We start from the raw sequence: 27,676 nt of genomic DNA on the forward strand, positions 1-27,676 counted from the left end.
TTTTCTAGCTTCATAAAATATAAACATTAGAAATCTGAATAAATATATGTTATGTTAAATAAGTGCTTGTGTATGTAGAGAACATGTCTTACTGATTAGAAAAAGAAGACACAATTTAATGTAGAGGCTACGTTCTGCTTCAAATGAACACTAGATCACTAATCAATGAGAATCCAACTTTTGGGGAAAAGTAACAAAACCATAGGAATGGAAAATGATAAACTATTCAAGTTGGGAATTTCCATTTGCCAAATTAAATCATAATTAAAACAGTGATTCAAATTATTAATCAGTCTACTTTTAGGCACAGTTTATGCATGTCTGGATCACAAGTAGGATTTTCGGTAAGGAGGAAAGCAGGCAGATGTATTTTTGCACATTCCAAATGATTCAAGCTGCCAAGGATTCCCATGGCGTAAGTAGTGGGGCCACAGAGAAAGCTTTAGCTAAGCAGCACGTGTATAGACAAAGCGTATGGCTGAAGGAAAAGAAAAGTAGTTCTACTGGAGTGAAAAAAATCATCTGGTTTGTTTAAATGTCATTCTAGTACATCAATGCTGCAGGAGTTTCAGTTGTGGAAGGATCTCAAGATTAAGCGAGTAAATGTAAAATTTGGATTAAGTTTGTCAGACTTTGGGTAGAGATACTTCCTTGGTGTTGCTTGCATAGTGTTTACATGAGCAATACTCCTGCTATAATCATTCACTTAAGTGGGAATTATGACTGCCTAAAGGAGAGCAGCAGCTTTACCCCCTAGGCCATCAGCTTTCAGCTATCTAGCTACAGAAATAAATGTAACTGTCTCAGTGGATATCTAGAGTGACCAGCTCTCGACTGCTTTATGCCACAGATACAACTACTTTCACATTTCATGCTCCTCAAACTACCTTCTTAAGAAGCTACTGTTTTACATATCCCTTTAAGGATGAGTATTTGCTATTCTCGTTTACCTCGCTGGGTGTTGAGAACTCCCAGCATTTTTTCCACCTTTATTCTTTTTACTATTATCCCCTGGTTTATTTCCTTTTATTCAACACAACATCCAAGACTCTGAAAAGCAGATCTTTTCCGTAAAACAGCTGGAGAATAAAATTACAAAAGGAGGGTAGTAACTGGTGCTTATAAAGGGAGAACCTGTCAATATTCTTGATGGTCATCATCTCATCATGGCCTTCATCGAGACAGCAGCACTAAGTGCACTTAAAAGGACAGAGGGAAGCTTTTACTGGAAAGGAAATACCTGACTACAGAGCAGAAAACTCTGCTCTAAAGGGATTTATGGTTGTGATGCAACAAATGAGCAGTAAACTCATTTTACTTCTCACTTTGAGAAGTAAAACCAGATGCCTTTTAGACTGTAGATGGTAGGGAAAGATGTACAGAAAATGCGAGTAAGTCATGGATGGATATCTAGACTGTGCTGCCATACTTTGTGCATGTATCCTTGGCAGCCAGTGAAATCAGCTAGCAGTGGGCTGTAGGAATGGATTTCTAATATGTTGACTGTTACCGCTTCTGAACTTCAGAGCTGAGAATATTAATAAAAGTCCCCATATCACAAAACAGGCTAGATGCCATAAGCAAGAATTCCTTTTCCTGCTACTGCTGTACCAAGGTTTTCTGGTGAAGATGAACCTAAAATACTGTATTATGACTTGCAGGCTTAGGTGATTATCAGATAGATAGAGAATAATCAGTAACACACAGGAAGTTTTTTGAAATTTTTTCTGTGGTCCTCTGTTTTGGTGGGAGAGTCTGCATGCCCTTTATGGATCTGAATACACTGGAAATTCATAGGTGATACCACAAATTCATTCCTGTGGAAACAGCAAGCAGTTTTCTTATGAATAGGAGAGTACCATAAGATACCCAAGACATTTTATGATCAGTATATTATGTAGTTGCTCTTGCAATAGTTTCTGTGTTGAAGAAATTTGGGTACAGTGAATGAGCAGCAGATCATATACAGAATTAGTGCTGTCAGTAATCATTTTTGTACCAGCAACAGAGCCTTGGAATTTAAAATAGGTATTCATATATGCATAAGCATTTGCATATATAAATGTTTGCCAAAGCAATATCATATTCTGTATATGACATAGGTTTTCCTCTAGAAAAAAAATAACCTGATGCATTCTTAAATATTTTTGCAGAAGGTCTTCTAACATCTCTTCCAGTTTGATTTTATATAAGAATTGAGGCAAACTATCATGTTGTAGTTTAAACAGCGTTTTTTAAATCCATTTGCATATTAGATGATGGTAAAATGAATTCTGCTGACATGGTACATGACTTTTCTCTTTTTTAAATTTTGACTTTTTGGACAGCCTCTGGCATGATGGGAGTGCTGACTATGTTGAGAGCCTTTGGGAAATGTCATGGCACAGAGAATAATTATCTAGCACAGTGAGACAGAGGCATTAAAAATGCTAAGCATTTCGAACTGAATCATACTTCCAAACTATGAAGCTGGTATGAAATCATAGCATTTTACCACAAATCATTTTGAGAGGAGGGACTTGGCCTTCTTATTTTGGAGCTCTTAGGATTTATGTTTTTTCACCTTTCTCTGTAGTCTTAAAAACCATTAACTTTTTTTCCCTTTTGTTCTTTTTCTTTTTTAAGATGAAAGCTGAGACTTTCACAGAACTCTGGAAACTTAAATCAATGGATTGCTTTTCATCAAATTCATGCAATTGTGAACAGCACTGGGATCCTACCTTCTCTCCAACTCAATAAAGACCCAGAAAGAGCAAAACCATCTGTTTTTTACATTAGCTTTTCTCTTTCTGGAATAAATGTCGTTCTGATGTTCAGCTCTAGGTCAGCTTCCACCACAGTAAATGAAACGGCTTCTGCTGATTTCAGTGAGAACTGGTGCTGACCCTCATAAGCAATGTTTTTTTTTCACACCTCTACATTCATAAAACAGTTCAGTACTTTGTGACAGTTCATAACCCACTTTAAATATGGGAACCTAGTGCAAGAAAAGAACTTTAATGTCAGATCAAACCAGGCATACGACAGTGCCTCAATCCACTTCCTTTTAGGTCAACAGGAACTTTCTGTTTTCTTCATTAGGCATTGAATCAAGCCAGATAAATCAAAGACTAACCATAAATTTAAAATCTGAATAGAATCTAAATAAAACTGATAGCCTCGAGAGAGGTCCTAGATAATAAGGTTCATACATTGCCAAGCTGAAATTCAGAAGGCATGTGCACAGCAATACAAAAAACTCAGGCAGAGTGCATGGAAGTGTGTGTGGGAATCACTTTGTTGCTGAAAGTGTAAGTGAGTAGATTTAAAAATCAAACTTAAATTATCAAACATATTTTTAGGATATATAAAGTGTAAAAAGTACTAGATGCGTCTTTTGACCAGGTTATTGCTGCAAGAAGTATTTCTCCAAAAGTCCTATGGAAGTAATATCTGCAGCTCTGGCTGCAGTCTCTATCAGCACATTCAATCCAAAATGACTCAAAGCAGGACTTATGCAATGTCAGTAATAGATGGGTCAAATCAGGGCCTGCTAATACTCTACACAAATGACATTTATGAAGACTGGATTCTGTTGATGACACTGCATAGGACTGCATTTGACAAGCAGTAGAGATAAAATGTAGTAATGCCCTGGCAGTTTGTCTGCTTTGTCCTGCTGCCACTCAGATATGCCCACAGCTTTCCCCATTTCAGTCCTGACATGCTTTTGTGGTTTTGGTGTCCTTACTTTTGAACAGAGTTACTGCTGATGACTACAGAAATGGTTCCAGTGCAGATGAGGTCTGAGTGACCCTAGTCCACAAAAAAAAAGAGCAAATGGAAAATGCTGCCAGCACAAGCTGAGATACTTCTGTATGTGTGGATAGATGCTAGCATTGATACTGTCATTTTGCCAAAATGTCTAAGTACCAATAAAATGGCTACATGTGACCAGAGAAGATGGAAATGGCATTACTAAGTCTGGGGGATTTTTTATAGAAGCAATGAATAATGTTTCAATTTGAGTCTCTGTCTTTTCTCACACTTCACTTTCTTCAAAGCTTTGTTTTGGACCAGGCTTTCTGCTAATCCTTCATTGTTCTGTGGGAGAGCTGCAAATCTCAGTAAATATTTATTTGGGCCTACAAGTGTTAATGAAGGTTTTGCAATGACTCATGAGAGCTCAGACTGTGATTCATCTGACTTCTACTGAAAATTCTTTCCAGAGCCAGGTCTCCCAGACTGAGCATGTCCTGCACTCTTGCATGCTGTATGCCAGGCTTCAAGATATTAGTTGCTGTCTGGGGTTAAACTATGACAGTCACTCCCTCAGCAGAATCCTTGAGCCTTTTAACTTGAATGGCTTTCAAAGTGATAAGATACAATTTAACTTTTAAAGTAGTTCTTCATACAGTATTGCTATCACTTCACTGTATTCCTATTTACTTCTTCCTGCAATTTATCCTCCAGATTACTATTCCCCTTCCCTTCTTGCCTAGCCGTGTTTTACACTCACAATTTAATGTTCTTCATGACTCATAGTCCAGGCAAAATGCCATTCATCCTAATAGAATGAAACAGAGTATATTTTCCTCCTATTAATTTACCCAAATCTGTTTTTTGTTCAGATCATTTTCTGTACTTTCAAATAAATCTTATTTGTTCCTAACATATTCTATCTGAGGATCTCATCACACTTTACAATAGATTAGGCCTTATAACTTTACTATGAAGCGTGTAAATACTGAGATTTGTTGGGGTTTTTTTCAAATGAAAAATTCTGTTTTTTGTTCAGATCATTTTCTGTACTTTCAAATAAATCTTATTTGTTCCTAACATATTCTATCTGAGGATCTCATCACACTTTACAATAGATTAGGCCTTATAACTTTACTATGAAGCATGTAAATACTGAGATTTGTTGGGGTTTTTTTCAAATGAAAAATTCGGATATGGATAACTTTTGAAATTTTTTAATGGTTATAAACTGGTAAATGAGCTGTGATCTTATTCAATATCTCATTATTCCTTATCCTGAGCTTAACTCTTTCTTACTTGGTACATAAGCAGATTTTCCTAGGCAAACACATACGTAAAACTCACACTTTTGGAGGTGAAAATTCTGGCATGATCAGCATCACATAACAAGTTTCGTTTCAAGCTGGGAAAGAAAGTTAGGAAACACAGTTCCAACACCCATGGCCATTTTAATGTTCTATAATAGTTCTGTATTGTAGGTTGAAATACTGATGTGGTCTGTTTCACAAAATAGCTTTATTTTTGTAAGCTGCTTGCCAAGTCTAGAGAATGAGCATCCTCTTTACAGGCTGCTCATAGATGCACCCACCAGTTCATCCCTTTTGAGCCTGAACATTGAACTGTGAGCAGTGGCTGTTTATCTCAGCCATTCCTGATAGCTTTTGGAGGAGAATTATGACAGATCTATTTCCAGCCTCGTATTGGGAGTGATGTGGTTGACCTGTGCATTATGTACTATTTAGGCATACCTAGGGGATATGTGGTTATTTTTCCTTTTGTCTCCTGTAAAAAAGGGTTAAATTAAAACAGTTTATTTGATGTTTTGCTTGCTAGGGGGGAAGTTTTGCTTATTGAGCTTTGCAGCAGCATCATTTATAGTTTGAAGATTCCTGGCTTTGGGTTTGAGTTGATGCTGTATAGGTGGTTTTGTAAGGACAGCTAGAAATTGAAGTTAGCCTTTTGAAGCTAATCAGTCTTTGACAGATGATCTACAATTGCAGTGTTAGGAAATGAGACTCTGCAAAGGAGTGCTTAAGGCAGGACTGCTCAACATCTGGGCAACAGGGCTGCATTTGGCCCACAAATGCAGTACTACTCTCCAACTTGTGCTCATCCCCAGATCGCATGAATTACAGTTGTATGTCAGCAGTACCTGCCTCTGTACTCAGGAGTTGCCTGCATTTCAGGGAGTGGTGTCGCAGCAATTAGCTGCTCAGACAGACATGGCTTGAACCTTGAGGTGGCTAATTCTCAGAACAGGATTTTTAACCAAAGTCCTTATTTCCATTAGATCCCTAATGAATGGGTCATAAATTAATCTTCTGTCACTGGCCCTCTCTTTCTTTAAGAATATTTAACCTATCTTTGCAAATGTAACTGTGTCAAAATGAGATTGAAAATGACCCCATCCTAGGAACCTGGTCTACCCACGTACTAGAAAAGTGAGGCAGTGCACCCAGTGGGCATGTGAAGTAATGCTAATCTGCAGAGGAACTGCACGGGTGATTATGGATTTACATTTGTTTCACAAGCAAAGCAAAACAAATTCCTGAAATATTTCACTACAAAATGTTTTCCAATTTTTAATGGCAACTGTAAGTCATCTCTAAGCCTTCTCAGTATCTCAACACTGAATTTAGTCAAGATCAATCACACAAATGTCAAATAGGCTCCTTCGCTTTTGATTTATAAATACATTTATGGATTGCTTTAGTGCTCTTGGCTACAGAAATCAGAAGCTGAATGCTCAGCAGACAATCCACCTTACTGCCAAATCCTTTCCAATGTCACATTTTCACAGGACAGATCTTCCAGCTTTCCCCTGTTGTCTGAATGTGATCTGCATGCTTCATCCAAGGTCTATAACTTTATGTTTGATTATATTTTCTGCTTGTGTCCAGTTGACCATGCCACCCAGATTGTTCTGTATTATTGACCTGTCTTCATTCTTCACAACTCCTCTAATCTTTGTTGTATCTCTAAACACCATCAGTTAGGCATGGGTATACTCTTGTTTTCCCTTTGGCATGTTTGTCTGTCCTATGAACCCTCCCACAACAGCTTCTGTACACAAGTCTGTTGAGGCAGCATAGTTCTGGTAAATGCAAGATGTACGAGCAACAGAGACATGGTGCCTTCTGTTTGCTCAGTCTGCTTTATGTTGGGCTACATCACATTGTTTCTGTTGCCTATGGACTGGGCCTCACTCTGTAAGCCTTACCAATAAGCCTACAATCATCTAAAAGTAACTTGATATATTTACATATATGATGCTGCCACAAAAGACACAGAGACACAGCACAGTGTAGACATCACAGTCCAGTTTCCAGGAAACAATTTTGCATCAAGAGTGGATCCAAGGATCCTTATTAAAGACTTGGGTTGGAAGGATTTGAGAAACGATACTTACTTCTCCACTGAGAAAACAGACTTTCTGTCCAGCTACACTGACATCTATGAGAGGTTCCTTATGATAGTCCTTCTGACTACAGGACCAGGATCTACAATCTGTACTGACAAATAGCTACATGAACTGAGTGCTTCCCCCAAGACTGAGATAATTGCACTCTCTTGCGTATCCTCAGCAGACAGACATTCCTCTTCCCACAGAACTGCAACTGTGTACAAACAGGAAAATATGGACTGGGAAAAGAGAACAGCATCAATAACTTGAAACAATAGAGTATCAGAATATAAATGCTAATGAGGTGTAAAATATTCCTTCTCCTTCTGTCCTTTTTTGCTAGTAATTTAATAATGGTCTTCTTGCAAACTATCAATACCATTATCTCACAGATAATAGTCTCATACAAACTACCTCAGGAAAGTATGATACTGTCTTCCAGAATGGCTACAAGCTTTTTCTCCAAATATTGCTGTAAAGTAATATGTAGTGGATATTATGCATTTCTGATTTAAAGTTGTGGTTATTTGTTTCTTATTCCATAGAGTTTGGTCATATGGTAAGACCAGTAAGACTATCAGATGAGCAAATACTAAATTTTCTATTCAAGAAAGCACTAAATATAGAAAAAGTTAAAGATTTTTATCATCTTTGTTATTGTATAGGCATGGATACAGTTTGCATTTGTTTGCATTCTTTAATTTTGCAATTAGTGCCCATAGTTAAATTATAAAACAGGTCAACTATGTTTTTTATATCTAGCAAGAACAACCAATTTTTAAATTAGAAACACCTTTTTGCAAAGTTTGGTTTCAAATGATAGAGCTTAAGCCAACCTGTGTCAAGTACTAGGCTAAGACCGAGGGTAGGACTCTGACTATCTGCTTGCCATATTACTTTTTCAGGTTTCTTTGAAGCACTTTGTACCAGCCACTGTCAGAGGAAAGGTTATGGACTAGATTACTCTGGACCCACCCATGCTGGTAACATCCCTGTATTGAAACTTCGCTTCTGAATTGCTGTCCTCTCTGTAGACTCCAGCACTAAATTACCTGTGAGTTTACTTGGGTTACTACCATCTTGTACATAATTTTCTTCTGTCACCTCCTGGGTAATGAGACGTTTTTAGCAACAGATTTTGAACTAATTCACAGAACTATACAGAGACCAAACTTTGCCAGTATTGCCATTAAACGGAACATTTCTTTTAATGTCAACTTTTCTTTATGTGTGGACCCTTGGCACCATCTAGTGTTTGAAAATGTAGACCAACTCCAGGCCACTGAGCACAGAATGTCACTACAAAGAGGTTTCAGCCATAATAAAAGCTAATGGTGCTCTGAACCATCACCTGATTTATTTCACACAATTATGCTTTCCAGGTACAAAATACAAATATACTAGACCAGGAAAATGGAACAGACTTTCCAAGCTCGTGATTTCCAATCTCTTGTCTCTCCCATGATGTTACACTGGAACTAATAGACCAGTTCAGTGTCAGAAATCGACATTTGTGTATCCACTAGTGGCAAATGTACAGTACTTTTCATGCAAATAAGATTGTTGTTAGATAAATTTTCAAGCGCAGGTTGGATGGAGAAAATTATTTTCTGCTCTTGTTCTAAATTAGTGGCAGCTTCTGACCCAACCATAACAGCAGCCCTCTGCATCCCAAATTTAGTTGCTGATTATCCCTCTTTCTAGGGAATGACATTGACCTTCCAGTTCTTGCATGAAATTCTGCAGAAACAGAACCAAAATTACATATACATGCACTGTATGTGTTACATGTGCTACTCTGCAAAAATCTACCAGCAAAGCTTTTTCTGTCAACATTTTGCATTTAATGAGTTTGCTACCAAAACATTTGTTTTAATAAGATCAGTAAAGCATGTATAGTTTTAGCATAGAATCCTATGGCCTCTAACAAAACTGAGACAGTGTAGTCTCTGATTTCTGGTACCTCGGGACCATTACTTGCAGCAGCTGAGTGCAAAGATCTATGTGAAATGTACAGTGTGGTTAGTCAAGTGTGAAAAGGGAAAATTGCTGTGATAGCAAATTGCGCTTCCTTCTACGTGCTATGAGAAACGTGGTCAGGCAAAAAAAAACAACATCCCTTTGCCAGTTTATGCCAAGCCGAATGAAAGCCAGGGAGAGGAGATATCATTTTTAACTGATAGCTTTGTCTTTTTCTTGTGACTCCATGGATGTGACACAGCTGCTGGTTACTGAGGTATTGCCAGGAATAGCTGAGAAAAGACAATCTGCTATAGATAACTAGAGCTTGAGGCAAAGGATGTGTGGAAGACAGAGAACAGAGAGGATATTCAGCGTTTAAATTAAACTTTATGGATTCTCATACATACACTGAATTTGGCTATGCATGGAAGAAATTACGAGTGCTTTCCTGGAAAAGTAATCAGCGGGACTAGAGAGCTTGGCCCATCATTGAGGAAATAATTGTGATTGCCTTTCCATGGCTGTTGAAGAGTTGAACACCTGGCATAAGGCTGTCCTGGTCACTCCCTCACTGGTCAATGGAGAGAGCATGTTCGGGAGGTGATTCATGCCTTGTCTCTAAGACATTTATTTTGGAATGGGTTGAATCCAGAGCTCAGAAGGTAGTTCTTCCTTTCCCGGACTGCACAGGAGACCAAAAGGGGCTTAGACACAATGCCAGTTTTAGATCATTTAGGTGGGATGAATCCTCTACTAAGTTGGAGGTAGAAGCAAGGTGAGAAGACACCTGAAGACCATTAGTGGTGTGAATTCCCCTCTCTGTTCTTTATTCAGCATACTGAGGGTGAAGGTAATAGGCATGACAGTCTTGAGACCCATGCCCTGTAAGTACATAAACTGACCTGCATGTGCTTAACATCTCTGTTCCCTACTGTCCTCTGCCTGTGCACTCCATTTATATTTGTTTCAGTCTGTTTTTGGTGTATTAAATGATCTGATGAATGCAAGGATCTACTCATAAAACCAGTGGCAGGATCAAGCCTTCCTCTGGGACTGATTGCACCCAGGTCTCTGTGCAAACTAATAGACAGGGCTCTACTTGAGCTGTATCTAGTCTGGTTGTGGCTGGTGGCTATAGGCCCTGAGGCTCTCTTTTCTCACAGGTGTCACAATGCGACGTCATCTACCCTTGTCTGTCCCTCAGAGTCAGCTCAAAACTTTTTTACAGGGCTTGCTTGCTGCAGTCCTTTCTGCAGAGGAGAACCTGAGGTTACATGGGTCACAAGCTGAACGTGAGTCAGTTACATGGCAGGATTGCAAGACAGACAAATGATGTTCTGGGAAGTGTTAATAATAGGGCCATACATAAGCCAAATAAGATAATTTTGGGGGTCTGTTTGGCACAGAGTTTTTCTTTCACAGCTGGAATAGAGAGTCCAGTTTTCAGCACTGTTTTTAAAAGAATGAAAAGCTGGAGAGAGCTGAGAGAAAAGCAATGGAGATGACAGGCAGTTCAGAAATCCTGAGCTCTGAGAAAGGACAGAAGGAAGTTAGGCTGAAAAAACAGAGGAAACTGAGGGAAGGGGAAATATAGCAGTCTGCTGAGTATGTTTTTAATTGTCATGAAGTTAATTCAACTGTTGGCTATGTCCAGTGCAGGTACAAAGTTAAAGAAGTAATTACCTTAATTTGTAATGAGAGATTTGGATGAGCAATTAGAAAAAATTTCTAGTTAGAAGGGCAAGGAGGGGATGCTGCTTGCAGTCATAGTGGAATCACCTTCACTGGAAGCTGTTAAAAAACAAGCATCTGTCAGGAATAGCTTGAAATATGTCATTCTATGTTGGTGCTGGAGAATGGAGCAAATGATACCAGGAAATCCCTTCCAGCTATAGGTCTCTTGTTAAGTCTTGTTAGTGCTGTCAAAATTCAGGAAAACCTGCATTTGCTCAGATGAAGTGACAGATATATATGACCTTTCCCATCAATTTAGCGATATGCCTACCTTTATATTTTTTTTTCCCCTAGAGCTTGCATTCTTTGGCTGCCTCTGGATGTGCAAATTGCAGTGGACTTGGCTACCAACCTGTGAGTATCTGCCTTGGACAAGGACCGTGCTGCCTTCCTCCGTGCGTTTCTCACCTCCATCTTGGATCACTGCACTCATTCTCATCAGAATAGAGGTAATCTGAGCCAATTCAGAAGTGTGCACCTGTACTATGTATTGTATCATACACAGCTAATGGCATGGCATGGGAGTTAATCAATGTAATGCCTTGTCTCAGTAAACAGCCAGTAAAAACTAAATGCAGCGAACCTATCTGAATGTTTGTATCACATATATTTTTAAAGAACAGATGAATACAGAATGTAAGGTTTATGAAAGATACGTTCCTCACTGAATTGTGCTATGTAGGGACCACAAGGGCAGGAGTCTGCACTTTACTGTGAAGTGCTTAAGAAGTTCTGAAGCTACCCAGATATTTGAAAGACAGTAATTATTTTTTTCTGTCTGATGCAGAAACAGAACAGGGGGGAGAAGGTTACTAATGGTGACTGTCCTTTGGTAAAAGGAAGACGCAATGGAGCATTAAGAATAAAACATTTCGTATGCTCCCATTTATTTGCTTGCATGGCTCCTGCTAGAGAGACCATGCCTCCAGCACAGAGTATAGATATCAGAATCCAGTATTAAAAGGGATCTTATACCTCACTTTCTAAGGTGTTTATAATTGTCAGTCATCCTGCAGATTTTACAGCTGATACTAAATAGACATCAGTTGATTGCCACATTGTGTCTTGAAGGTTATATGTGCCTACACTCTTTAAATATTGATCTTGTCAGATAAGAGCTGAACAAAGGAGTATAACATAGTAGTTAAGTGTGTGGTTCTTCCAGTCCTGCTGTATGGTATTTTAATTAGTAAGCTGTAATATTTAATAAACGAAATAGACAGATTTCCAAATTGGCAGGAGAGATAAATAGTGGAAGAGCTAGACGTACATCTGGTATGATACTTTCTTCTCTTTCTGTCATCTGCAAGGAATGTTTGCAAGACAATAAACTCAGAATTCAGTTGGGAAAATGGTAATTCTTTTCCACTCTTGTCATCAGGAAACTGAAGTCAGAGCAAAGTACTTAACTCCTGTTATCACAACCACAGATGTCTGTAGCATTACCCTCCACCCCTCATACCCCTAGATTGTTTGGCAAGTGTTTGCATTCAGTGAATTTAGCACTTTAGGATAGGTATGTGGACTGTACAGGCAACCTGAATGTTCATGAGTGAAAAAAAATAATACAGGAGTATTACAAAGGGTTGATTGTAGTTGCATATTACTTTATATGTGTTTTATTTCAAGTTGTCTGCTCAACAAGATTACAGCTGGCAAAATTAGTTAGGACCGAGAGGGATATTTTCAAAGTTCAGGAGTAACATTCCAGCTTTAATAGATCAGATTCTGGCCAATTCCATCACCATTTCAAGAGCGCCCGCTGCTGAACCACTGAGGTACTGGAGTGTTTTCCAGTTGGTTGGGATAAGAGCTACGCAGACTGGAAATGCAAAGCTATTCCTTGGTTTCTCCAAGGATGAAACTTTTGTTCTGCTAAGTCAAAAGGAGTTTTGCTACTGTTTTGAATAAAGACAGGAATTCTCAGCAAGGAGTGACATGGGTAGGAGGCAGTGTTTCCCCTAGCAGTCCCAGAGGAGGGACAGAGCCTGCCTTGCTGAGCAGCAGGGACTACAATGACTCCTCCTCCATCCTCCATCTGGATGGAGGTGCTTGTAACTCTCAGCTTGGTCTCAGATGCAAGAAGTGGAGAGGCTGTAGGTCATCCTGCACGTAACCTTCTCAGTCCTTTCACCCTGAGTATTAGGTTTAAGGAAGATCTTTAAGAAGTTCCAGCTGCTTCTGCAGGGGTAAATGGTTTCCTCTATGGTGGATCCTATAGCTGTAATTCTATAACATCCTGCCATGGTATCCACAACTGGGCAAAGAAGCCTTCTTTAGAGGCATGTGGTAACTTGCTGCAGAACCCTGTCAAAGACTGGCTGAGCAGCTACTTCTCTTTCATCTTCATGACCATACTAAGCACCAGGCCCACTGGCATGGGACATCACAGGGAAGAAATGAGAATCTCATCTAAGGACTTACTACTCCTGCGTTGCTGCTTGTGTCTCCTGAGTAATCCTGTTCAGCTACATACCAGTTCTGGTGCCAGCTCAGTGGTATGGTATGTGAGTTACCTCAGTCTCTGACTCCTGTTTGTGCCTTCTGTCATCTTTGCAAGATTTCATGAACGATTAATGGGAAAAATGTAAAGGACAGAGAGGCAACTAATCAACACTGGCTCCTGAACAAGGCACAGTCCCTGAAATGCATGTGCACAAAATCGACAACTCTTCTAAAAATGATTGCTTGCATATACAGACATACGAGTTGTTGGGCACCACAGTGTATGTGTTGGCTTTCGTCAACTATCCTGTTTAGATGCAGCTTTGAATGTTAGACATTAGGTGATTCAGTTGCCTAATCAGAAGCATCTAGTGTAGCTGCTGCTGCAAAAGGGCTTAGATTTCCTGTAAGTCCTTACCATACCTGCCAGCCCAGTACAGATGTCTTGAACAACCTAGGTCATCTAACATGACGTAGATCCCTAGCTCAGATCTGTCCTGAGCACTTCCAAGATGTCTGTGTAGCTGGGAAAATGGGATACCTTTGAAGTTTGAAGCTCGTATTTTCTGTATAGAATAAAAAGGTTTCCTTTGTCTTAGTTAAATGGATCATTAGGAGAACTATAAACCCTTCATGTTTTTGCACATGAAAGGAAACCCAGAAGGTCATGAGCTGTCACATGCAATGAGAAGCTGTAAGTATATAGTGTGTCTGTAATCTGTATGTAAACCACAGTGAAAAGTGCCAGTTTTTATGTCACCTGACTGTTTTCATGCAGTCAAAGGCTGGGGGGGTACTTTGACTCAGAATTTATGAGATTTCAGCAGCACCAAAGACCGTCACTGTTTAAATGTGAGTAGATTCTTGTGAGAACTCAAGCCATTGTGTGATAAGGAGAATGTACTGGTTATATGACTTGCATGTTTCATTGCAGTTTTCTACATTTATGGGTTTCTTTACAGAAATTATTTAAATATGCTTCATGCCATGTGACTCAAGCAATTTCATGAAAGAAGTGAAAGGAAATAAAATGGAAATAATCTGAAATCTTAATGATTGCTCTAGAAGCACATAATTTTGCTATGTATCTACAACAGCAGGATGATGAGGAGTTCTCAGATCTAAGTCCTAGAATCATGTTATGTGTAATGGCAAAGAAAAATGTTGAATTCTAAAACCCTAAAAATGTTAGCAAAAACCCCCCCAACTTACGATTTTGGGGTGCTGCGTCATGAATTTTGAATACTTGTCATTAGAAATACCAAAATAAGATGTTGGGCTTTAACTTGTCAGGGTCTTCAGCTTGTTATACCTGTTCAAGCACAGCACACTGTGTCTTGCTCCACTGGTCTACACTGGAAACCTCAGTTTTTCCAGTAGCTCCAGGCTGAAGTGAACCTGGTGCACCAGCAATCCCACATACCTCTCTTACTTTGTACTCTGTAACTTCTGTGAGCTCAACAGGAATCCCCTACACCAAGAGTGGATCTGTAAAGGCAAGTCATTGCAAGATTTGCTCACTCAGACGTCCAGACTGAAGGAAAAGCAGATGCAGGGAAAGGTTTGTGGATTAGGAAAGGGTGACTGCAGTGCCATGCTCATGTGGGCATGCACCATGGGCAACTTGTGGCATTTTGGCAAATGAGTGGGTTTGAGGGCAAGTTTCGAAGCCTTGGGTATATCCAGGAGGAGCTAATTCTGCAACCTTCACTTTTCTGGAAGCTTACTCTGTGAGTCACTTAACTGACTTTCACATCCTATTCACTGATTCACACAGCAATGTACAAAGGAAAGATGACAGAAGTAGCAAGTCTGGGATTTGTTTACTTGTGCCTCAAATCACGCATGCTACATCAAACTAGTGGGGTTCTCCTCTAACTTGGAATTTGAAACTGCAGTGGAATATTGTGCATAAATACGGTATTGAATAGCTTCCTTATGACGAGACTTGTCTTTTTTTAACACATGTATGCATTCTTCCTCTCTCAAAAAGTTCCTTCTCTCCTGCAGGGAAAGAGGTAAACAGGCCTAGAGAGAGAAGGACCGGGGCAAAATTGAAAGATCTACTGAAGGAAGAGAGGGGGAGCAGGAGGAGTGAGGGAACAACAGGTCATGCAGGGCAGGACAATAGGTATTTGGAGACAGGCAGAATTGTTTACTTCAGAAGTAGGCAAACTTCCGTAAACTCAGAGCTTTGTTTTGGACCCTTTTGAATCATTAAGAATGACTGACTTCGCTGGAATCTGTGGAATAAATTTCAAGGACGTGAGATCTAGGCCTCTAGTCTCCTGTTTTTCTGGGGCCTTCCTAATTTATCCATAGCTTTGCTCTAGATCCATATCTCTCCAAGGTGGAATTTGCTCTATGTGACCATAAAGGCCAGATGCTCAAAGAGCGCAAATGCACCTGCTCATGTGGGTGCATGCAAAAACTGCCTTGGTGGTTGCTGTTAGTGCATGACCAAGAGCCTTCTGTTAATTGTGTAGACAGGCAAGGAGAGGAGGGATGGAGCATGCACCGCATCAGCACATTGCACAAATGGATTGAACAATACATGGGAGGCAAGCTTTGTGCATATGCAACAATGGTCCCCTTGAAATGTTGCCACTAAGTCATTCTCAGGGATCTGTACATCTAAAAAGAATGATTAAGCAGACATTAGTTCAAATAATGTTTTGGGTTTTTTTTTAAATGAAAGGGAGATGATTAAGAACAGACAAGGTAAACAATTATCTAAGCAACAAGCTTTATTACAAAAATATACAGTGGGCTGAGAGACAATTTCATATGATGCCATTCTAAATCCTAAAAATCATGTTAGAAGACTGAAAAGCTGACTGGTGTTTAACTGTAATGGAGCTGTAACACTAAGACAAATTTATCTGAAGAAATATTAAAAGTGCCAGGATAATTAATGTACTTATAATGCTCTCTACTCTATTGCAAAGCCCTGTATTCTTCCCTGCTGATTTTTCCTCTAAAGCAAAATAAATGTTAGCAATAATTGTGGCTCATATCACCTTACAAAGCTGTAAAATCATATATCATAAGAAATGGGAATTCTTTGCCAATGAAAATAGAAAAAGATTTTCGCATTCTCAAATGTCTTAGCTTTTGGCATTTGGAGTAAAACCAACTCTTTTTGAAAAATAAAGCATAATTTTATGGAAAACTTATGTTCCTTAAGAGCCTTGAAGTTATAAAAAGACACTTTCTTGAAATCATTGCAATTTTTAAAAACAATAATGCAACTTATATGTTTTCTAAACCATATTTAATTAGTTGTAGTAAATATCTTACAAAAAGAGTACATCTTTCTATCAAGCCAACATATCACACCAGAATCTGCAGTTGTTTTTCAGTGTCCTTCTATTGTAGCATATTGATGAGATCAGTCAATAAGAGTTGAAGTAAATTTCAGAGGTAGAAAAATGTGTTGCAACAGAATGAATGACACATGGGAATCCTGCAGCCACAGTGTCAGTGCTGTTACAGTGCTGTGTCAATACTACTCTGTCAGGAGCAGAAGGGAATTACTACACAAAAATAATAAATCTTTTCAGATTTCTTAAATGTAGCAATAGAGGTGTCAGGTGTGTTCAAATTACAGATTAATTCAATGGAAAACCTTTACCTTAAAAAAAGTACAAAGCAAGGTTTGCAGATATTAGGAAATAATAATCTGAAGGTCATTTAGGCCTCTCTAACTTTGCTTCTTGTGCACATGAACGTATTTACTGTTCCTCATGTGTGAGAGGACTCCCCAAGAAAATGGGCTCTTTCTTTATGACTCTTCATCTCTTCATTTATTCATAAGCCCTGCAGCCATAAAAAGTCATCACAGATCATCTTGTCTTACTCTGACATAATAGAGGCAGCTGGATTTCACAAATCAAGCCCACCACTTCCAGTAGAAAGATAGCCAGGCTGGCTTTTGAAATGGCAAATGCCAAGGTGCGCACAAGCTGGCCTTCTGCAATCCCTGCAGCCCTCAAGGTGAGCCCAAGAGTTCTGGGCCCCCAAAAGAAGGGAGCTTACCTGTGTGGAGTGACTTGCAAAAGCATAGGAAAGTGGAAGGATTCCCTTGGACTCCCTCTTGCTGAAGGAAAGCTCCATTTATTGGGGCAGAATTTCTTTAAGTTACAGGCAGAAGCCCAGAATGGAATCTACAGCGTTGGAAGGGTAGACTATTGAAAAATCAAGGAGAGTGAAAACTCCTTTTCAAACTTTTAGATTTTGACAATATTTACTTCAGATCACAGAATTCACATCAGCAAACTGGGTATTTTTTTCCTGCCAGAGAATCTCAAATCACACAGCAGTGTTAAATGAATAGAAAAGGAAAAGAATAATTTCTAAGTCCTTTGCTTGGCTCACTTCATCATAAAGCACCTTTCGGTCATATTACAGAAAGCCCTCTGAGCAGAGTATGAATCTGCCAAATTTTAGGCCCAAGGAGGGGGAAAAATGTTAAGAGAGATATACAGATAATCCCTCAGATCAGAGCAAGCTGTATTGCTGCAACAGTAGGTATCAATCTGCTGCAATAGCTCCATAATTTCTGTACTGTGTGAAAGGATGGCCAAGAAAGCCAAAGATACTTCAAATGCATTCAAATTTGAAGGGAAAAAAATTCCCTGAATTATCAATTATCAGTAGATAAGCATCAAATTAGCAATTTCAGAGCATGCTGAAGAAAGATATGACCATCTCTGTAACCATTCTGAAAAACATAGTTTAAACACTAGTAGGAATGAGCATCTTCCTGACAATGAGAGAACTGCACTACTGGCTACATATTAAAGCAGAAATTTTGGTCTCACTTGAACTGAGATACCTCAACCACAACTCCAGAGCAGTCAGCAGACATCTCTGGATTTACTCCGCTGAAAATGAGGACAAAGCCTGGTCCTGAATGAGCTTATTGCTTTCTTCTCTGCGTGTGCAGAAATCATAAAGAGAACAAGTATTTAGCTGATATTAATCAACCACTTTGGTAAATAGGTAAGTCTGTTCTAACACACTTCTTATGTTTGTAGGGATAAAAGGGAAAAGAATAATAGAATGAAAACAATCTTACAGAAAGACAAGTAAAGTTATATAGAAGTCCACATTATTGCTATTAACTAAAAATAATTTTTAGATTTACTGAGATATGAAACTACATAATCATGGAAAGGGGTGAAAAAGGCACTCCACTACCAAGAAGGAGTTACAGAGATTTGGGAACACAACTGAACAGCTGCAAAAGTTCATATCTAAACTGGCAATCTTTATAGTGTCCATCACAAGTATACTGCAAGCATTAGGAGGACAAAAAAGAAGTTCATTATAAGCATTATTCCTGGTTGTTGAAAAAATTGAGAAATTTCTGCTGTGACACAACCTGTTAACTTTTAGCATTTGGCACTTTTAGATTAGAAGGAGAAGCTAATGCAATCCACCCAGAAACTCAGCTAACAATCTTCCAACAACTCACCACCAAAATAAAAAAAAAAAAAAAAAAATATTGAAGGCAGAGTTAAACTGAAACATTGACAGAACTAAATGAGTTCCCAGTAATATGAAAAAGGAGAGACAAAGTGATATTCCAGATGGAGATTATTTGAAGTTTACAGCAGTGAACTGTGTAAAACTAAAGGAATGGTAATAAAGAATGAAAATGAATCTGACTGTTAAATGGAGAGGATAGGAAACAGTGCCATTGAGAGATGGGTGTGTTAGCAATGCGAAATGGGATACTCTTTGCAAGAGATTGGCTCCAGAGCTGACAATCCTGCAACATGTCAGTTCTTTTCAAAGCAAAACCGGCAATTCTTACTAAATATCAGATCATCTGTAGTGAGTTATGAAAGCCGACTTGCCCATGCACTATTACTTGACAACAGGGAGCAGAGAAGGGTAGAGTAACTCCCTCCCTCCTGCCCTTGCTCCACAGGCTGGCCAGCAGAGCTGCTTCGCCGTGCTGACTCTGGGAGCCTCCTGCTGTCGTAGCGAGAGCTGACGGAGGGCCCCATGCCCGAGGGACACAGGTGCTGCAGCACCCTTGCTCTGGAGGCGTAAGCCCCAGAAGCTTAGTGGCAGCATCCAGGGAGCATTCCCCAATTTTCTCTTCACTGTTAAAGCTGGTGGGATAAGGGATAAAGAAGATACCTGGGTTGAGAGAGAGGGTTTGAAAGGGGCTTCCTGCTGCCATCCAAGCTAGCCATAGTCGAGGTCTCAGGTGCTTAGCAGAGCTCCTGAACTCCTGTGCCCCTGTGCTGTGCCAGTCCACGCAGGTCAGACAGCCTCCTGCTCACCGGGGGAGAGGACCCTAGGCACTCAGTTGCCATGCTGTAGGGCATCAAGGCATCCAAATCTTTCTTAAGGCTGGAAGAGTTCACTATGAATGTATTTTATTTCAATGTGATGTTAGGCTACAGATGACATTCACACTTACAGGCTTCTGCACAGCTCAGTTTCCAGTTTGCTCTCACCTCTCTTTATCAGAGACTACCTCCACTCCACTCTGCTCCAGCTGGATCCTCCACTGCACTCACAGACAGCTTGTGGCCATATTAAATATTTAACCTGGAGAGTAGCAAAATCTTTTCCCCTCTAGGGAATGAAAGCCTTCTGAACACCTTTAACAGGTCACAACTTGACACACGTCTTTATATTATCCAATAGTAACCAGAAAAATAAGTAAAATATGTGTTGGCAAGCAACCTGAAGTAAAATCACAAGTCACCTTGAGGCTCGACTCCTATCTCCCTCTCCCTTGTTGTTCCTTTCTCTCTCCCTCAGCAATTTAAAATATTATTCTTCCTCAAAGCAGCCTCTTAAGGCTGAGATCAGGGAGTAAAAGCCATAGCCTTCAAACACCCTTCTTTCTCCCATTGTCTAAAGAGATGCACAGCAGCAGCTGGGAAGGGCCTTATCCTCCTGGACACATCCATGCCCTGAACTCCAAAATCTGGGTGTCTGCTATTTTCGCACCAGCCTCCATTTGTCTGGCCCACTGCTGTTGTTTGCTGCTTCTCCTTCAGTTTATTCACCCACTCTTTAGTCTTCCTGCCCATCTGGTTTTCACTCGCACACTCTCCAGGCTCCTTCACACACATTTTCTCCTTCCTTTCTTCACCTTCTTAAACCCCAGTGCCTCCCCACATCACTCTCTGACATTCTACACCAATATCTTTTGTAACAGTATGTTTTGATGTCTCCCTTCATGCACATGCACCCATTATGTGACTCTTGCATACAAAAAGACATGCTTAATACAGAAGTCAGTGGTTAGTTATCTTCATTCATCAGGCTGAGTGAAGAGAGATGATTTATTCACACGGGTACCTGCTCTTTGGAAAGGATTTGCATTGAAGCAGTGGTTGGTTCCCTACTGTGTTGCTTGATACTATGCTCGGGATCATCCAGGAAGGAAGGGACAGATTACACCAGTTCTGTCCTGAGAGTAAAAGCAGCAAAATGAAAAAAAAAAAAAAAAAAAAAAGATGCGAAAGACAGCAGATGAGACCAAAGTCCTTCTGACAGAAACTGGGCCGGCCAGGTCCAAGGTTTAGCAGTAGGAACAGTATTGCAGAGGAGAACTTTATAAGACAAGTATCACAACATATGTAGTAAAAATGTGAAGCCAGATGTCACTGAATCTTTGGAAGTCACATGAGTTGACATCCTCTGTACAACTCCTAGGGGAAGGAAATATTTATATTTAAAGTCTTCTGTTTCTATATTGTTTCTTAAGTTACGTTTATTGCTTGACAGTGAAAAATTGATCTACACCTGTTATGTCTAAATATCTTAACCAGCTTGAAGTATTCCAGAGCGAAACATCTATTTGACATTTAAAAGAATGAGACAGTTGTGTACTGTCTTTAGCTGTGACACTGTCAATCAGCTCACTTTTATGTTTAATATGTTGTGCTCATGAAATGCGTAAAATATTTTCTAGATACAATGGCAATATAATCCTGACCTTTAAAAAAGAGTAAAATTTAGATAGCTCACTTGCACATTTGGTATATTTTACTGCTAAGGCATATTTAGCACAGGCCTAAAATTGAGACTCTTATCAGAGCTAACATAGAGTGGAAAGTAAAATTCAGTAAGAATGTCCCTAAATTAAACTGTATCAGTCTTTCCCACAGTTCCTGTGATATGTTCCAAATGGGTGGCAGTCAGATGGTAATTATAAATCATTGCTTTCAGTTCTCTAACTTGAGCACTATCCAAGATAGACAGTGAATGCCTCTGAAATAGCTTATACAGTCACCTCAAAGCCTTCAGGAATACGTTAGGTTTGCTGTCATTCTGTAGGACTCACATGGCAAAATCTGAAAAGTGTCTTCTCACATCAGGTTTTTTCACTCCTTTGCAATTTGAGAAGGTGTTGGGCAGCAGCGGAGACTCTGGAATTATCTTCTGCAGACTCAGGAAAATGGTACTGTACTATGTCATTCTCAAATCACATTTGAATTTTATTTTCAGGAGCAGTGCTAGAAACTTCTTTTAAAAATTAAAGTTATTGGCATTCACGGGGGAACATCCTTACTCCTGCTGAGTGGATTTTAGACAGTTTTTATTAGATCAAATTCTTATATCTGTCTCTAACTTACTGTCGATTAATACTGTTCAAAGGATTATATATTTCACTCTTGATCTGCAACACGTATAGAATAAGTAGGTTTCCTACTTCCAGTTTCCTCTTGCAAAGTTTATCAGATCCTGTGAAATGTTCCAGGAAGTTCAGGCTGGAGTAATACTAGAACAGCTACAGAAAGTGTTGGATACACAAAAACTGAGCAGTGGGCAGTAGGGGCCCTTTCAAATGAAGGTTAAGAACGCATAAATGTATTCCAAACAGAAATTTTAAACCTGGTGAAATTTGTGCAGATGCTTAACATTTTACTTTGTGAGTAGCTCCATTTAAATCAATGAGGCTCTTCACAGCTTTTAAAACTTGACATATACACAAGCCTTTGCAGGATGAGGGCCAAATTATTTTTTTTTTTAAGAGTGTGACTTGTTTGGAGACATTCCAGAGGAAAAAAAAGTGGGGCTTTCCATAAAATTGTTGGCACTGTTCTGCTTATTAAGCAGACATGAATACACTCAAATAAGATAAGGTCTAGACATTTTAATCAAGTATGTGGAAGTTTGTGCCTATTCCTAAGTTTAAAAGAAAATAGCGATAATGCTTCAAGATTTGTATGATAGGTTAAATTATTGATATATGTTTATTTAGAGTTCTATAATATTACCTCTCTTACTTATTTCACTGTCTTACCTATAGTTCTTTTACCAGGCAAAATTTGCTCTGTTAGCAAATAAATTGTTATAACTTTCAAGCAGACTGCACAGAAAACAGTTTCCATTATTTACTTTTTGACCTTAGATGTTGCAAAAAGTAAATCTTCCTATCTTACCTCAAGCTAATTCAACACCAAGTATATAAGACAAGAACTTATTGTTCAGTTTGTAGCTTGCATATTGAAGGGCAATGTATTCATTTCAGGAACAGAGTCTAATTTTAGGTCTGTATTGAAGGTGCGATGAAAATGAGAATGCTGGGAGTGTCAGTAGGATTTTTCAAGAGCAAGCCCAGTATAGCTCTTGAACTACAATGATTGTGAGATGAAAGAAATCATAGAATACACTTTATTGCTCTAAATGGAACCTGTTATGTACCTGAAATTATTCACCCCCTCAGTTCTTATCATGGGCATGGCCTCAAACTACTGCAGATAAATGCTTTGACATTATAGCTCTTCAAGAAATCAGAAATAGTCATTTGGCCCACTGGTTGCTGGACTGCTTGGTGGTAGATGCTGCCAGCACTTTAAATAAGCAGCCTAGGGAGACACGTGGAACATCTGGCGACAGCAGCTACTTTTAATCACACAGGTCACATTGTACCACAGCACATAAAATCAGTGTCACATTTAGCAAAGCAGGTTTACTTGACCACAGGGTGTCTTGAGGTCATATTTAAAAGCTTCTGTAGATGTAGACAGGAACCCAGCAGGATTTTCACAAGCCCCTAAGTGCTTATTTCCCATTGGTTTCTCACTAGGACTGTCTTTGTAGTAATATTTTAAAAATACTTCCAAAATACTGCCTTGGGTGTCTTAAGGCACACTGCCTTGCTTCAGGCTGCAGAAAGTCAGAAGCTGCCAGTTGGGTAACTGGTTTTCAACTACAGTTACTTTTAGGGCAGCTGTTTCATGTCTGTACGAAAGTCCTCTAGGGCTCCTAGTCTGGGAACGCAGGAGGCCTGGGTGAGTTAACAGGGACAATTGCTACATGAACCAGGTACATTGTAGTTAACAGAATTGCACAGAAAGCCTTGGAAGTCTTTTTCATCTCCTGGGGTCTGGTAATTCCTGTGGCTTTTTCCACAGAGATAGAACTCCATATGTACAGGGAAAATAATAGTTTCTTCACCATTTGGGCTGGGCTTGGTGCTTCAAAATCATCTTTGCAAACAAGGATACCTCCCTTCTCCTTGCTGGTGCTCCCCAGCCCCAAAGCCACACAGACCATACTGGAAGGCATTAGGCCTTTTCTTTAGGCATACTTTCCTGAGCAACTTCTGCATTCCTATTTTTAAAAGTTGCACATTCTGAAGATACGGGAACACATGCTCTTTGTAAGATAATCTCCAGTTCCTTCCCCATTCTACACAGTCGCGCTGCTCAGAGCCAATTTTAATGCATCGCTGGAAGGTCTGTTATAGAAATGTATATAATCTATATTATGACTTGCCTAAGAAAAAATGGGGGAGCGGGGAATGTTCCTGAGGAAGTTCATTGCACTTTCAAGATTTCAGAGTGTTTCGAGTTAGAAGTAATGAATCCAGAGCAGTGTCCTTGGAATGCTATACAATGAATGCAAGGACCAGCAGAGTAGCACTAGATGGCACTACAGTAATTTTCACTCTAAAAGCATAGGCCAAGCCCAGGGAAAGATGGACTTGGGTCCAGCTCTGAATGGACAGCTCAGATTTACCATCTAAAATTTACCTGGGTGGCCTGGAGAGATAATGAGGAATATGAGACATAGCAGTCTTTCCAAGGATGCATAGCCTTGAGTAGGTTGATAAGTGATACAATATATAATGATGAAGAAGAGCATGGAAAGCTACCTGAATGCTTTAATTTCACAAAGTGAGACCACAAGGCACCTGAAAAGCTGTTATGTTCTATTGAACCCAAAGTAAGGATATCCAGTTTCAGTACATCTAAAAGCATCTCACTCAACAGCACACCAAAAATTCTATGTGTCATCTAGGCAACTGGATAGTTCCAACGTCTGTCTGCAGATATAAACTGGCTGTTTACAGTGGTTTGTGCCTAAAAATGAAAATTTGACTTATTGAGCCAAAATCAGCTAGATTTTTTGACTGGCCTCATAGCTTGCATTTCCTGTCATACAGAGTTAAATGCTGGCTATTGCCAGTTTCTTTTCATGTTTTCCACAGGTGGCAGTTAACATCAAAGCTTGATACATATCTTGTTCCTAATAACAGACAATATAGCCTGTTGTCTCTAACAGGTACTGCAATAAGCTGATTTGAGAGCCTGCTTTTAGAACTTTGCAGAAGTATATAATCTTTTATAGGAACAACTGAGTGATTCTGTAGCTTATATTATCAAGTACATCCAGGAGAAAATAGAGCCTGTTGAAAAAATCATACTCATTCTTGTAAACTAAACCGATTTAAACTAAATTCAGGTGGTTGTTGCAATTTAAAGGACATGGTCTATCTCAGATTTGAATTCTAAAACATTGTAGAACCAGATGTGTAAATCTTGTAAATCCTTTTAAAGGAAACATCTAAGTGCAGAATATTCATGACAAAAGCACTACAAGTTATTTTTATAGTATCATAATTATTTTTCTATTATGCATTTCTATGAGTTATGTTTTGCCTTCTGTGATGCTCCAGGTTCAAATTCTCGAAGGGTAATTAGTATTTATTTCACTGGAATCAGTGGGAGATAGATATTTCAGAGATAAGGAACTCTGACATTCAAGTTTTAAGGAGAGATCAGCATGAATGTTTAAGTTTCTTCAAGTAAATCTTATTCTAGTCATATAGCTGCATACACTTTAGGGATATTGCCAGCTAAAAGGCCATCTACTTGTCAGTTACAAATACAAAAAAAATCTAATAGTATATTCCTTTACTACAGGAATGGTCTTTATCAATGGAAGTAGCCTGACTGGAGGCAGGAGGCTTGCTTGGAAAAATAAGCACTGGAACCAGTAGTATTATTCGACCAGAGGTTGTGCTTCTACCCAGCCAATATGTGCAGGTTAACCCAAATGGGCTGTCAACACAAAATGGGTGGAGAAGAGGGGTCATACAAGTCAGAGCATAAAAATCTAGCATTGCACCATTGCTTCAAACTGCCAACATTTAAATAGCATTGTTTAATATGAAATTAAACACCCCTTGTGCTGGAATTGGATTCTTTGCCCATGCAAGGATAAACCTGTGGTAAAGATGAGAGACATATGATGTCCAAAAACACTTTAAACTGTCTCTTTTAGTCATAAGCCACTGCTCTTTGAAAAGATTCCTGTGTGGTTCTGAGCACATCCTGAGAAAATGTTCTAGTTGTCCTACTTCTTCTAATGTGTACTCTAACAAGGGCTCCTTTAATCTGTGCTTTAAATCTCCTTTAATCTGGTCACTGTTTTACACTTTGAGATGTACCCCTGAGGCCTCCTCTTGCCTCAGAAGAGGCTTGAAAACAACCATAACTTGCTGCTTGCTTTCTCAGACATGTCTATGTCTACATTCCAGGAGTCGATGTTGGTCCTGGTAGACATGCCCCAAAAGCAGACTCCATCCTAGATGCAAAAGCGGTCTGTGTAGCTGGCAGTGAAGCATGGCAAATATTCACTGGTGAAGTGAAGGTCTGATGAGACATGCAGTTTGCTGTTCAGCCCATTCTGCAACCTGAGTGTCTTAACCAGAGCTGATCCCAACAACCCAGAAAAGCAACTGGAAGAGTTTCCTGACCAGTGTGGTACGCCTGTGGGAAACAACGACAGTGCCCCAAAGCGCACTGTTTTCACTGTCACCCCAACAGTACAGAATTACATGAAGCAGTGCCTCGTCTTACCTTGAGCAAGTACAGCCACAGCGATGGTATATCGCTGCCCATCTGTGCCGGCTTGGGAAGAGGTATGTGCTTGGAAAGAGGTATGTGCTTGACAAATGTGCTTGATTCAGTGCTAATTACATTGCCAAACCACTGTGCGTTTGTGTGTGTATGTGTATGTGGGTGTGTGAGGCAGAAGATCAGGGAGTTGTCTCACCTGGCTCTATTACCTGAGCATCAAGCATCTTGCCTATGCTCCCTTAGTGTCAGTGGCAAGGTAGGTAGGGTAATACATCCTGTTCTAACCTAGGAGTTAAAGCTTAGAAAACTAATTTAGAAAAAGAATAGCTACTATTTAGTTAACTGAACATGTGATAAAGGTCCCTCCTCATTTAAAAAAATGTCAAATTATCATTAAATATTTTCAAAATATAGCACATTTAAGACAACTTAATTCCCTTCTAGGTTTACAATTCACATCTAAAACTTTCTCATCTTCTTCATCTATTGCAATGAATTTTGACTCTCTCCATTTCCAGCCTAGCCTGCTTCACTCCTCCTTAGGCAGCTTGGTGACCCTGAGCTCCCTGAGGATCACTGTACTGATGCTGGCCTCAGTGTGGGCATGTGCTTGGCATAGCACACTGCAGCCCATGACTCCTGGGCTCAAGTGATCTGGTGGACTTAGCCTCCCAGGTAGCTGGGACTGCAGGCACGCACCTCTGCGCCCAGAAAGCAGCATGCCAACAGCATCCTGGGCTGCATTAGGAGGAGCATTGGTCAAGGGTGGTGATCTTTCCCCTCTGCTCAATGCTGGTGAAGCCACACCTGGAGTACTGTGTCCAGTTCTGGGCTCCCCAGTTGTGCTGGGTTTGTGTGGCAGGGTTTTTGGTAGCAGGGGAGCGGGCTACAGCAGTGGCGCCTGTGAGAATCTTCTCGAAAGCTCCCCTGGCTCCAAGTTGGGCTCACATCTGCATCAAGGCCAAACCAATTAACGACGGTGACTGCACCTCTGTGAGAACGTATTTAAGAAGAGGAACCTGAGAAGGGGTTAGGATGTGTGAGGAGTTATGAGAGACACCTGTGCGAACACTGAGGTCAATAGAAGGAAGGAGGAGGAAGGCAGGGAGGTGCGCCGAAGCAGAGACCCCCTGTATCCTGTGGTGAGACAGCAGGGTGCCCTCACCACCACCCACGGAGGTCTGCGATGAAGCAGAGGCTGACCTGCGGCCTGTGGAGGAGCCCACATTGGAGCAGGCATCTGCACTTAAAGGAGGCCAGG

General features: G+C 39.9%; 1 long non-coding RNA gene across 2 annotated transcripts; it reads left to right on the forward strand.

Annotated features, from left to right (window-relative positions):
• The first annotated feature begins 8,056 nt into the window (after positions 1-8,056).
• LOC116959765 lies at positions 8,057-27,197 on the forward strand. Of its 2 annotated transcripts, XR_004406036.2 has the most exons (5): positions 8,057-8,198; positions 11,135-11,289; positions 21,640-21,722; positions 26,094-26,477; positions 26,860-27,197. It is a non-coding gene; the product is annotated as an uncharacterized LOC116959765 (long non-coding RNA). The 2 variants fall into 2 exon arrangements; XR_006165061.1 differs by lacking the exon at positions 21,640-21,722 and having other exon boundaries at positions 26,094-27,197.
• The last annotated feature ends 479 nt before the right edge of the window (positions 27,198-27,676 follow it).

The sequence above is a fragment of the Tyto alba genome, unplaced genomic scaffold (genome assembly GCF_018691265.1).
Source record: "Tyto alba isolate M040663 unplaced genomic scaffold, T.alba_DEE_v4.0 Super-Scaffold_16, whole genome shotgun sequence".
In the NCBI taxonomy this organism is placed as follows: domain Eukaryota; kingdom Metazoa; phylum Chordata; class Aves; order Strigiformes; family Tytonidae; genus Tyto; species Tyto alba.